The sequence below is a fragment of the Apteryx mantelli genome, chromosome Z (assembly GCF_036417845.1).
Source record: "Apteryx mantelli isolate bAptMan1 chromosome Z, bAptMan1.hap1, whole genome shotgun sequence".
In the NCBI taxonomy this organism is placed as follows: domain Eukaryota; kingdom Metazoa; phylum Chordata; class Aves; order Apterygiformes; family Apterygidae; genus Apteryx; species Apteryx mantelli.
Genome location: NC_090020.1, coordinates 66,263,049 through 66,276,335, shown reverse-complemented (window position 1 = coordinate 66,276,335; position 13,287 = coordinate 66,263,049). Strand labels below are relative to the sequence as shown.

Genomic DNA, 13,287 nt, shown 5'->3' with positions numbered 1-13,287 from the left:
CATGGGAGAATTGTGTTTGAAAGAGGATTGTGTTTGGAGGTTGGTATTTTAGGGGGCTTTTTTTTTGTTTTAAGTTGTACAGTAGGATGTGCTTTTTTCGGGGCAGGCAAGATCAGAAACGTGTTTTACACTTGAAATAAAAGGCAGTGATGTTGTGATAGCTCTTTGTTTCTAAAGGGAATTGCTGCCCAAACTCAGATTTCCCAAGAAAAAGCTCTCTTTCTTTCACACTCCTCTACTTATTGTTACAGTAGGCGTTCCACTGAACCCATGGAGCAGCTTCCTTCTCTTCGTCTGGAGGGGTTTTTTTTATCTAGATATGCTGAGCCTGGGTCATTCAGTACTCCTGAAAATAAGAATTGAGAACATGAATTTGATTCTGTTGTAGAAGAAATAGGTTGGAACTTGGGTTGCCTAGCATTGCCTGCCTAAACAGTAGGGATGTACTCATTCACACTCCACCAATGGAAAGGGACAACTCCAGAGTGTCTCCCCCACACCTATCTGAGATACCTATATGACTCTGCACTGAATTGCTCTTATAAAGCATTCATCTTTTTCCATTTACTAGAGAATCAATAAGCTTAAATGACTAGTGTAGACCAGACATCTAGCTTTTGGATGACTGAATTTATCTGAGAGGAATCTCTGCTTAGTACACAAAGTGGAAGACAAGTTTGCTCACTGTAACTTGTTATACCAAGGAGATATTCTGCCCGTTTTACACAAGCGGGAGGTAACATGCTGAGGGATTGCTGTTAAACAGTTGAGAGTGCAACTCTGTTCAATAGCGTTAGACAGAATCTCCTACCTAACGGGAGGTAGTGGAAAATGTTATTCATGGATGCTGTGGTGTGAAAGTTTACCATAACCAGGGAATCAAGGATCACACCCAGCCTCCCAGCTGACCCAGCGATGGTGTCTGCATCACCACTGCTTCCAGGGCCTGCCAGCTGAAGCTCTCTCTTGCTTTGGCTCTGCTGTCCTTTGTCCATGGGCTGATTCCCTTCAAGCACTGGAATAAATGGCAATAATGGCTGTCTAGGGCCAGCCGTAACTTCTTTGCCCCACTCCTGGACAAAATATATAGCATACCATGAATTATCCAGCTTCCCCTGATACAAAGGTCTCTTTATAGCAAGTATAAATATGAGTGCTTATTATTAATTCTCCTGCTTGTTTGCTTTCCAGCTTCCTGAATCTGGTGTGGTTGGCACTCTTTCTCGCTGATGAAAAATAACTAGGCTTCATACTAACAACAACAAAAAAAACACTGTAAAATGTAACAAGAAAATAGTTAAAAGCTATGGAGTTTTTAAATAGGTTTGTGAAATATGATTTTTCCATCATTTTTCACTAGTAGCTGTACAAATAGTTGGCAGCTACTGTAGATATTTGGTGGACATGGGGGATTGTGTGATTATATGCCTAGAGCTACTGATCAGTGATCTGCATGATGAAAGGGGTGACAGACAGGCAGAGTGCTTTGTTTATTAAGATGAGACAGGGATTTTATTTTATTTTTATTTTTGTTTTCATGAGCCCAATTGCTACCCTGCTGTTCTTCATCTCTGTTTTGTTCCTCCTGTCTCATAGCTGATAGTTGATTTTGATAAGCTCATGCTCCAGTTTTGGTAGTAATCACAAAACTACAGCTTGCTTCTGAATGTGAGAGAAGTTAAAGAAAACTCCGAATTACCAACACTTCAGAAGACCAAGTGTGTCTGTGTGTATGTCTGTCTATGCGTTTGTGAAAGATATGCAAGAGGGGGAGGGGGGAACGAGAGCTTTTAAGCCTTTCCAGCTTGAAATGCTTTTCCTTCTGATAAATGTGCCTCTGAAGGCAGCAGTGCCATTTCGTTCATGTGCACAATGGGCCAAATCCACACCCAAATCTCATCAGCCTCAAGGCTTGATTTAGAAATGGCACTGCCGTCTGGGTAATGAATCTACAAGTGCCTTTTAGATTTGGATAAGGGTCTTCAGTTTAAAATGTGTGTTGGGATGATTCTTTAAAAGCAATTTGTTCAAAGCTGCTGTACTCACACTGAAAGGCATTTTTTTATTTGAAGTTTCGTTGAAATTTCTCCTTTATAACAATGGATGGATAGTCGTATTTCCAAATATGCAGTGCCTAGGTCAGCATGAATCTATTCAGCTGTGAGAGATGCTATATCTAATGTGACTATTAACATTTTACATTCAAAAATCAGTATTTGTATTTTTATTTAAAGCTATTATTACCAGTATATGAAACAGTATAGTAGCCATGCATCTATTCACCACCCTGTAAGACTGGGAAAGTGTTTGGTCTGAGTTTGGCTAAATGACTTGGAGGTGCACTAAATTTCAGCTAGACAGCAGACACTTCCAGAAACAGTCATATTGCATCTTCTTCCCTAAGGAAAACCAAACAGAGGTACTTGAGGGTTATAAACAGTAACAACAAAAGTTTTGACCTATGTAGAGATCTTTTTTTGAGATTCAGAAACTTTTTGTATGAGAAATCTTGAGTTACTACCTTCTAATAATTCTTATATATTATGTACACACATATATATACATATATATACATATATATATATATATATATATATATATAATGATTTATTGTCTTCAGTCTTCCAGAAGATCATGCAAAGAATACAGTGCCAGGGCTTGTGTATTGTAATTGCTCAGTCATTTCAGAATTGCTGCCTTCTACGGTACAGTCCCTTACCTTACCTGTGTTCTCCGTGTAGCTATGTTCTCTGTATAGTTTTACATGTTCTAAAACAGATACTGGCTAAAAGAGCCTAGTTTGGCAGCCAGTTCAGATTGTCCTGTATAACTGACTGATCCTTAATAATTTTTACCATTTGGACTTTTTTTGCATCGTATATAGACCTTATCAGCTGTTGTTCTAAATCTTCATTAAAAACATTGATAAAATGATTGAAGTGTATTTTTCCAAGAACATGGAGACCAGTTTATTTCTGTGTGTTAAGTTTAGGGAGTATTACTAATCTTCTAACTAGTTCTTCTGAAGAAGAATCGGTCACTCACTTGTATCACTGCTAGTATTCTGCTAGTATTCTTCTCTCTTCAGACTGTATTTTTAAGTATATATTTTCAGTTCTTTAGAGAGTGCTAAAATGAAATGAAAACAGTAAAGTAACTGAGGCAGAGTATTTTCCTGCTCTAGATTTCAGAAGCATTTTGAATCTGAATTATGTAGCTAACAGGTTTCTTGGTACTTTATTTCTTTGTGAAATATTCAGAGTAGTTCGTGCCCCAAGACAGAAGAAACACTCAGTTCCTGCAAAGCCTTTTTTCATGATGGAAAAGAGTTGTAGTGTATTATTTACAATATTGAAATATCAAACTAATAATATAGGCTTGACAAAATGCAGAAAGAGAACTTGTCTTTCTCAGATAGGAAGGATCATTATTAAGAGTACTCCTATGACTCAGGCAGGGGGAGAAGTTATTTTCTTTCATTGGGCTTCCACTTGTGCCCCTGGCAGCTGGTTAGGTGTGCAACCTGTGTTCATGTCCCTTTTCCCAGACAGCCTGAATAAGCCAGTACTGCTGGCTAGGAAGCAGTGCTAAGTCAGTCTCAGAATGTGTTTCCTTTAAAGAAAATACCAGTGGCAGTAGTCACAGCACTGAACAATACTCTCCTTTATAGTTACAGATTTTCAGAAATTCTCAGGGACTAACAGTTTCTGTTTTCATTCAGTAAGAGTGGGTGTGTGCTGAAAACTGGCTGCTAGCGGAAACAGCAAAGCAAACGTGCTTTGACTCAGCAGATCCGGTGGAGCTCTGCCCAGATTTTGAAGCTGCCTTTTCCAGGAGGTTATTCCCTTCAGAAGTGCAGCTAACCAGGCAAGTGCAAAGTGTCAAACTTGCAGGGCTTTGGGGCGTAGTAGTCATGCTGCCCTAAAAAGATGCAGATTTCTAGGAATGGATTTATTTCCTGTGAATAGGAACCTGCTGGTGGGCATCTAGTCCTGCCTGGCTGAGGACTAGAGCCTGAATTAGAAACAGGGAATAACCAGATCATGCCATTTAGCTGAATTCTTTAGACAGCATCCACAGGTTTCAAGTAATTAGTCTAGTGGAGTTTGATTTCCTTTAACACATTCCTTCTTGTTAAATCTGAATCGGAAATCAGTGAATGTTGAGAGTGGTTCCATGCCACTTCAATGCACATTAGTTTTTACGAGTTCAGTTATAATGTCACAGTGGTTGCATTCATTCCTTTTTTTATGCTGCCACCTATAGCATGTACATTTTTTAGACTATTTTTCATCATTATGTCTCAGTAGGGGGGTTTATGTTCCCCTTCCTCGTAACAGTTCAGGCCACATAAAGTGTTAGCTTTATGGAAGTGGATCCTTATGGTAGAGAGGAGAAGGTGAAGGCTTTATGCTGTCTTTGCAAATGCTCTCAGATCAGTATACTGACTTCTATAGAAGTGCCAGGAAAATAACTGTCCCTGAGTTGAAGTTAAAGCTGTTTTTATAAATACAATTTTTCTAGACTTCTATTGATTGATTTGGAGAAGGGAGAGTTTTTTATACCCATGATATTTTTAATGCAGGGTCCCCAGCTGGGTCAGAAACAGCAGGAATGAAAACCATGATCTAAAAGGCTCAAGTCTTATGTTCTAGGTTGAAATCCGGCTGGCTTGACTTGAAACTTTGCAAGATCCAGAAGCTAGGCAGGGATAAAGAGCACACTGTGTAGTGTTTTACACTCACTTGTAAGTTGTTCCTCAGTACCTGAAAATGTTGTCCTAACTTCAAGTGCTTGTCTGGCAATATCTTTATAATTATATGGTGACCAGGTAACTTCTGAAAGCACTATTGTGGAGGGCTTCCTAGGTTGTGCAGGAATTCAAAATTGAAGAATTCCACATTGCTGAAGTCAGACATTCAGGGATGCCTCCTCAGGAGACACATGAAGTTGAAGGAGCCTGAGAGACTCTGAATTATTATAGTTGTCAGAAGATCTCTGCTCTTGTGAGTCTGTCAGTGTGTACAGAACTGGTTCATCCTGCTTTTTGTCTGAGGTCTAAGGGAGCAGCGAGCACAGCATCCTGGGCAAAACTCTGATCCCCCACACCCTTTAAAAAATAAAATTTTTCTTAAAACTGATGAGATGGATAATTTTAATGCCCCTGTTATAAAGGACTATGGCTACATCTCTTCTTAAGGCAAGAAGTTCAGAGGGTCTTATATGGAAAAAATTTCTGTCTTTTTCCTCTTGCTTTTTCTCTCTGGCATCATTTAAACAGATCCCCATCTTCTGTCTGCTCATAGTCATCAGTTTTGGGAAGGGGTCATCTGCCAGAAGATACATAAGATTCCTATTTAATGAAAGAAACAGAAGCTGAGGACAGAGCAGGTGATTTCTGGTGTTAGAGCTCTCCTGTGTTGCACCTGCTTGTGTATTTTCACAGGAACTTGCTATATAGTTTAGTACTAAACGATATTCCTGGAAGAATATGAAAATTGTCTGAATTTCAAATTAATGCCAACAGAATTCAATTCCATTTCACCTGTGCCCATAATACATGGGAGATGGTTATTGGGAATTGAGTCTCAGCAAAGACAATAGAAATTAGAACATAGTCATCATGTAAGACCAGAGTAGATTTTGAGCTTTGCAATATTATGAGTTCAGCTACTAAAACAATTGCCAGAAATTGATTTTTTTCTGTAGTATACATCGCTTGAATTAAATTCTTCAAGGCATCATTGGAGAAAATTTTTAAACAGAACCTTAGACGAGTGACTATGCTATTATCAATACAAGATAATATTTAGAATTAAGACTCAAAAAATATGAACATTCACTGCAAGATGGCATTTGGCAGCTGGATTTACTGAGTATGCCAGTACATTCTGGACAGCATTCTGGAAATACTCAATTTCTTTAGACAATTAGCTTTTTCTTTCCCATGTAGCACCTCAAGTGAACTAGCAGGTAAGAAGCTAAGGCTGCTGTGCTCTAGATTTTTTGTGTCTTGCCCTACCTCTGTTGTAATAAGATTCGTGATGGCACTTTTTGAATTGGCATTAAGAGAAAAAATAAAATTGGAAAATACATTAGCATGTTAATGGAGGAATGTAAAAAGTCCTCAAAGCAAATTAAGCCCATTAAGTTAATGTCAGTACTATTACATGCACTTCTAAAGGGCATATGTTCTAAAGGGTACGTTCTTTTCACTTCTGACTCTCAGCTTTCAGTCTAATATTTATGCTTGGTGCATGCTTGATCTACTGACAGGCTATTTTTCTTTTACCTCTCAATATTCAACTTAGTTCTATCATTTAGGAAAAATCCATTATTTGTTGTATATCAGCGAACGAATCTGGAAAGCACTTCTAGTCAAATTTAACCTCCATCCCTCTTTGCCAAAACGTATGACCTGACATGCAGCACAATTTGTGCAGTCCTGCTGCCGAGAGTACTGATGCAAGCCGTACATCCCATTCCCCGTCTGTGCCCTGTGAAGTTCTGTCCTGTGGGGCTCTGTCCGGCCACGAGTTGCACCGTGTCCACCAGCAACACACATGCAAACTGCGAGTCTGCCTTGCAGCCGACAGCAACCTCCCCACAGCAATGCAGCTGTAGAGCCCTTTGAAAGAATATTCTGAGGGAACACTCTGATATCAAGCATATTAACTTTAAGCAGACACCCTGGTTATTTGACAAAGTTATGTTTTTCAGCCAAGCAGGTGCTAATAAACTGCACATTGGTAGATAGTTTCATGTCACTCTCCTATTTAAAACAAAAGAATAAAACACTATTAGTGCATAAGTGATATCTTGCAAAAAGAAGAGGGTGAAATTTAAAGATAAATATTTCAAAGGAACCACAGTTTGGTATATTTTTTCATTTGTGTCTAAGTCTTTCTTTTGCACAATAGATCGAACATAAGGGGATTGGTATTATATAAAGATTTGTATTTTATAATTAAAAATAGTATTAGGTGCTGGAATTACATGAAACTTTCGGTTTTGGCTTGTAATGTTCACTATTGAAAATGGACTTTTGTTATGCACAAATAACACTAAAATTCATTGCTTCTTCATAAGCTGTGAATACGTGCTTCATTTTACTTTTCTCTTTCACTTCTTATTTCTGTAAGAAGAGTTAAGTTCAGTGGCAAATTAGATATGCCTCAAAACCAAAATATTTCCTCTGACTACAAATAGTATCAAGGCATTTTTACAAACTAATTCTTGGTAGAACAAATATGCCTTAAAATTTTTAAACAAAATTCTGTATTCCAAGTCAGTTTGCTTAGCAGCTTTTCACCCATTATTTGGGATGGAATACCTGATGTTGTAAATTGAATATGGATAACTTAGTTCTCTGAGGTGACGTATTATCTTTTCTTTCAAAAGTCTGTCTTCAACCTTAGTTTGGCTCCCAAGTGCTAAATTAGTACCAGCTCAAACCACTTCCAGGCTTGCTTATTTCACAGACCCACTCCAAAATCTGCCACAATGTTTCTTATATGAGATCCAAAATAGGAGTATCCCCAAGTTTGAAAGTCAAGTGTGGGGCATATCCCCAGAGACTTGAGGAGCAAGGTATACTGCAAGTGACTCTCCCTGAAAGAAAAGTTATGTCGAATGGAAAATGTTGCAAGTAGATTGTTTTCCATTTTTAATTACAAGTTTCTATAATTTTCAACAGATTATTCTTAACACTTATAGACAAACAAACAATATTCAGTATCAACTATACTTGTTGTTGCTTGAAACTTTTGATGTGCCAGAAAGTAATGTATTGCCTTCTGTTATCACTGACATTGCCAAATACAGGGCTTTAGGTCTGCCTGGAAAACAGCTCTCAGTGATGAAAAAGAACATATGCCTGTTGTATTTTTAAAAGCTCTTCCTGATAACATATCTGATATTAGGCTTAAGCAGCAATGTAGCCTGGACAATGTTGCTTTGATGAAGATAATTTTCCTATCTTTTTCTTTCTGTTAAGTTCTGAATTTAAATATGCATATTACAGATAGGAATTTATGCAAATCCTTATCCAACTGTTTTGTCTTGAAAATAGTAAACCTTTGATTTAGAAGTTCGAGCATCATAGTAAAAGTTTTCAATAGGTTTACACTAAAAAAAAAATGATTCAAGCATTGTAGCAGTTAATTAGGAAAGACAGCTGTTAACTTTTCATGCGAGGTTTCATACTTTTCTATTTTTATGTTCTTAAATCATGGAGAAAACACACTTTGGGGTTTGAAATTATCCATACCTGGTTTTGGTCTTGTTTGCCCTTCCACACTTGCTCCCTTCATTCATATTGCTGTGGAATTAAGTGCTTCTGCAGAAGGTCCAACATCCACCTGTGTCACCTTCACTACAGATGTGCCATCTTCTTCTTTGGTACCAGAATGCCATACTGCCTGGTACCAGTGTGTTTGTTCAGCTGTGCCATGCTGCATCAAGCCGTGTTAATGATGTCAGCGGGGAGTCTAAGGAGAGGAAGTGAGTATTGCCTAGACCAAATTCTCTCAGGGTGCTCCACATCTTCCTTTTCGCTCAAATCTGAGATAGGGCAGCATAGTCATGAAGGTGTTGATAGCAGTGGTTCACCCAGATCCCACTCAGTCACAGGTGACTGAGTGGAGCTCCACAGTGGGGAGAATCTCGGTGATCTGCTTCCAGAATTCACCAGGAAACCTAAGTCAGTCTTGAATGCCACTGGACATAACTGGCCCTGTGAGTGCCTTACATGAGTGGCTAGTGAGTTTTTCAGTTTTAGCTAACACAGTAGTTCATTAGGGCCATAGCTAGACATGATTCACTGGAGGGCTAGCAGGACAGATGGGAGGATAATGGGCTGTAGCCTCTGTAGATCAGTAACTACATCATGACTGTGACTGCACCTCTTCTACACCCCCCCCCCCCCCATCTCTTCAGATAAGGGCTGCAGGTTTTGAGATGAATTTCTTTTCTTCTTGTTAGACCTGGGTAGTAGTAAGGAAGGCTGCATCGCTCCTTTCTTAGTCCCTTTTTCCTCATACAGAAAAACTTGGCAGTCCTGTCTGATATGAAACCATCAAAATCTTTTATTTGGGAAAACATGACAAAATAGAAAATCATGACTGGATACTATCTGACAAGAAGAGAGGTCTGGCTTGAGATATAACTATCCCCATACTTCAGTTTTAATTCCCAAGAGCATATGCAGCAGAATTTCCCTCTAGTTCATGAGTTTCTTCCCATTGCTCTTTATGATCACACAGCAAGCAGCACAACATGCCTGTCTCTCAGCTGGTAAGTGAACTGAGCATCAATAATTAATAATAATACTGCAGACGTGACAGTCTGAGAATAAACTTTCTTTGTTAGACTAGAATTTTCACAGTGTATTTTCATTGCATTGCTGATGAGGCAATATAGATACTCAATTAGCTGGAGAACTGTTGTTAAATAAAGATGAAGGGTCTTCCATTCTGTACTACCTCCTGTTCTTCTTCAGTTGTAGTCACCGAGAGTTACACTGGGGTAGATGAAAGCAAACCAGAGGATTGGATTAACATCTAAATGCTGCCATGCTAAACTGATATTCATTAATTAAACTCTGCTATGATACTCTTAATGAGATTTGCAGTTTTGCCTGTTTTTTTTTTTTTTTAGACTAAATGATATGCTTTTTTTTCCCAAAAAGCTTAGATGGAAAATGCCTCTGAGAGGCTAATGGTGAGCTGCCAGAGTTTATTAGGGGGATAAACAAAATTAAGCAAGGTAATACAATCATATGCTAAATAAAGTATATGAAATACTGATTCAAATATTTAGTTTAGTCTGCCTCTTTCTTTATAGACAAGTCACAGCCAGTGGCAAAAGAAATAAAAACTGGCATTTTATCATCCAGTCACAATATTTATTTTTGTTGGTAATAAATGTCATAATGTTTTGTGACAATGGTAGTAGTTTTTATTGGCTGAACAGTAACTAATATACTCTTTTTATCTTCCTGTAACTGTGCATGTTGACAAAGTAACACTGTTGCTCAGCATTCCCAAATGAAAACTCTGCCCCAGCAAACAACATGAGAGTCTTATCAGTAACAGTTCCCACTGCCAGATCAAGCTGCAGAAAATTTACTTTTTTCCATACTCTAACTCTGCTATTCTTAACTTCAGAGGAATATTATGGTCTCACATCGCTTATGAAGAGTACCAAACTCAAACCTGGAAATTCACCGAAGAAACCTTTCCTATTGGGCATTTCAGATTTGCAGTTACCCTCTGTGGACTGGGATATGTAGCAACAGCACTAAATGCTGCACTTTCATTCATGTAACCTGGAGATTTTCTCTTTAAAAACCCAACAAAGTCAAGAAAGTATGAGTCAGCTGCAAAGCAGTGTATAGCCATATGAGCAGTACGAAGGAAATTTAACAGAGTACCCTCTCCCCATCAGCTTTCTCACCTCTGATCCCCTTCAGGTATCCTTTCTCCTGCTCACTTCTCTGCTTTTGATTCCTACTTTCCTCTGCTTCTGATTTCAACACAGTTTGTTTAAAGTGTCAAGTACTGGCAGTTTTAAAAGGCTGCAAGTTATGTGAGATACAAGCAGTATGTGGGTGAGTACAAGTGTTTTTGGAATTCAGTCTTCTGACCAAGGGCAAGAGCTATCACTGTAGCTAAATTCAGACCGAAACTGTAAGGTAACATAGCAAGGTAACCCAATAGTTGTGGTTATTTTCAAAGCACAACTTAATGTTATTTAGGTCTGGCCTGCAAATGAAGCAACCTCCAGAGTGCCTCTCATTACAACACTGCAAGACTCTGAACATTGTACTAAAGCATTCATAGAGAATGTTTAATAATGAATGTTTTTAATTTTAAAAAGTATCTAGTGTCGTCAGTCCCATTTCATGTCTGCACTACTGCCTAATCCACACAGAGAACATCATGGCATGAGCAATAACATGTAGTAAATTGTGACTTTTAAAAATTTCAGCTTCAAGGGAATCACGAACAGTGACTTAAGTCTTATAACTATTATGGTGATAGATTCTAGCTGCCTTCCAGAGCAGATTACATGATACTTGAAGAACTGTATATTTCAGCTTCTAAGCAAGCTCAGGATGCAGATATTTTGTGGGTAGGTTATGATTTGTACAAATCTAGCAGACCCATCAAAGCATCACTGCATAGCTCTGATGGTCACAAAAAATCCAAAGCTCCAGCCTCAAGAAGGGGTTTGCATTAGGAAATCTATTTTTATCATAAGCATGTTAAAGACAAATAAAATCTCTGAATTTCTAAGTTCATGAATATAAAGTTATTATAAAATAAGGAAAAAGAAGGGAAAATACCTTGTTAATCTTAGTTACAGAGGATATGCTTCTATCCACAGCTCACTCCTCTTTCCCAGAATATGAGTGTCATTAAAGCCCTTTTCCTTCTGGCGAGTGGGCAGGACACAAAAGCCTGTCTTCTGTTTTAGGCCAAGGTTTGTCATGCTTATAAACTGGGCTTCAGACAAAAGCATTCTTCAACAACAACAATTTCTCCAAGCATCATGTCATACCTTTGCAGAACTGGCAGTGAAAACAGAGCCTTGGTGCTCACAAGCTTCCTGAACTCTTGTAAAACTCCCCAGAGCGCCTGGAGGAGGGACTATGTCCTAGTGCTTGTGTCCTCCCCTGTGCTGGCCACTCAGCAACTGAGAACTGGTTTAGCAGCTGAAAACGATGCAGTTGCCTCTCTCATATAATGTAGCGCAGCTCAGAAATATGCAAGCTAGCTAAGATGCCCCTGCAGGGCTCTGGACTAACACCGTTTCCAATACCTAAGCTAATATGCTGCAGTCTAGTTTGATATCACTGTGCAATGCTTCGTCCATGAGGTATTGACTTTAAATATCTATTCCTCCTGCAAAGTCAGGATAGGGTGATAGATAGATAGGGTGACAAAACACAGCATGCATAGCCTCAGCCACTTAGGTATGTTCATTATAAGTAATGGGCAGATGAGGCTGGGCAGTGACAGCTCACTGATCACAAGTGACAAAATCAAAGTATTTCATCTATACATTAGTCCTTCAGCAGCAGCTTGTAAACTATTGTTTCAGTGAAGATATGGAGAGGGAATTAAAAGGCCCTGTGTCCGTCCATAACTCCTGGAAACACCCAGGAAAACCTACAGAAGCAGACACTGCTATATTTCAGCTCTGACTCCACCTGGGGCGTAGGGATCTCACTCCATCCTTCTCTCGTCTTGCTTCCTTTGGGATTTTCAAAAATGCAGCTAAAACAAAATTCACGCATGAAATCAAGAGAAGAGCTGTAGCTGCCCAGTGTTCACAGCAGGGAAGGCTTTCATACCCTTTCCTCCCCTCTGCTTGCAAGCAGCCACTCCCTGCCATGAGTTCACATCATAGGAGCAAGAAACTCCAAGGGGGGAAATAAATCAATGTATATTATCTTGAATTACCTACCGTCACATGCACTATAAATCTCTATTTACAGCGCTTTGTTCATAGCAAGTGAAAAGAAGGTGTTATATCAATTAAAAGACAATTGATACAGAATGGCTCCCTTGGAAAACCATAACACTGACAAAACTGATTTCAGTCCAGTTCAATGAAGAGACAGTCTGCATGATATCTCAAATTTTTCCCTATCTACATTTTAAACTATGCCTTTCAAATGTACACTAAACAACACAACTAGCATCTGTCACACAAGATGATTGTTCTTCCTCTTGCTCCTAGAGAGCAAAACTCCATAGGAAATCCATATTAATTAAACACATGAAATTCACACTTCGCTATATGTATGTATTAGCAGAGGCAAAGCGCACTAAAGGAAACAAAAATAAAGCAAAAACAAATAATTCCTACTCTGAACTGTTTCAAAACACATCTGAAGAGAGAATAGGGCTCTCTAGCAGTTTCAGCTGCTGGTCATTGAGAGGAACCTGCATATTACAGTTCCCTTGTTAAAAACAGCTAGATAATGGAAATTGAGTGTTACAGCCTCTAGGAGAAAAGGACAGAACAAGACATGAACCAGACAGAAAGGATGGGGATGCAAAACTTCCTTTGATGCAATATTTAATATCTTTCCCTTCACTTTTGGCTTCTAGGAGAGAATCAGGAAGCACATCATTAAGACCCACTGACAATTCACCCGCAAAAAAACCTGTGTCTGTAATTAAAAAAAAAAATTTAGATATAGATTAAAATTTCATATATTTGAGCTTCAGAAAAGTTGAGAAGCATAATGAATATCTCTTTTCTAGTATATTTTTA

At 38.7% G+C, this 13,287-nt stretch overlaps 1 protein-coding gene across 2 annotated transcripts in view; it reads left to right on the top strand.

The window, feature by feature from the left end:
* Positions 1-13,287, top strand: part of RAB3C (RAB3C, member RAS oncogene family) — a 125,225-nt gene that overhangs the window by 60,858 nt on the left and 51,080 nt on the right. The window lies entirely within an intron of this gene.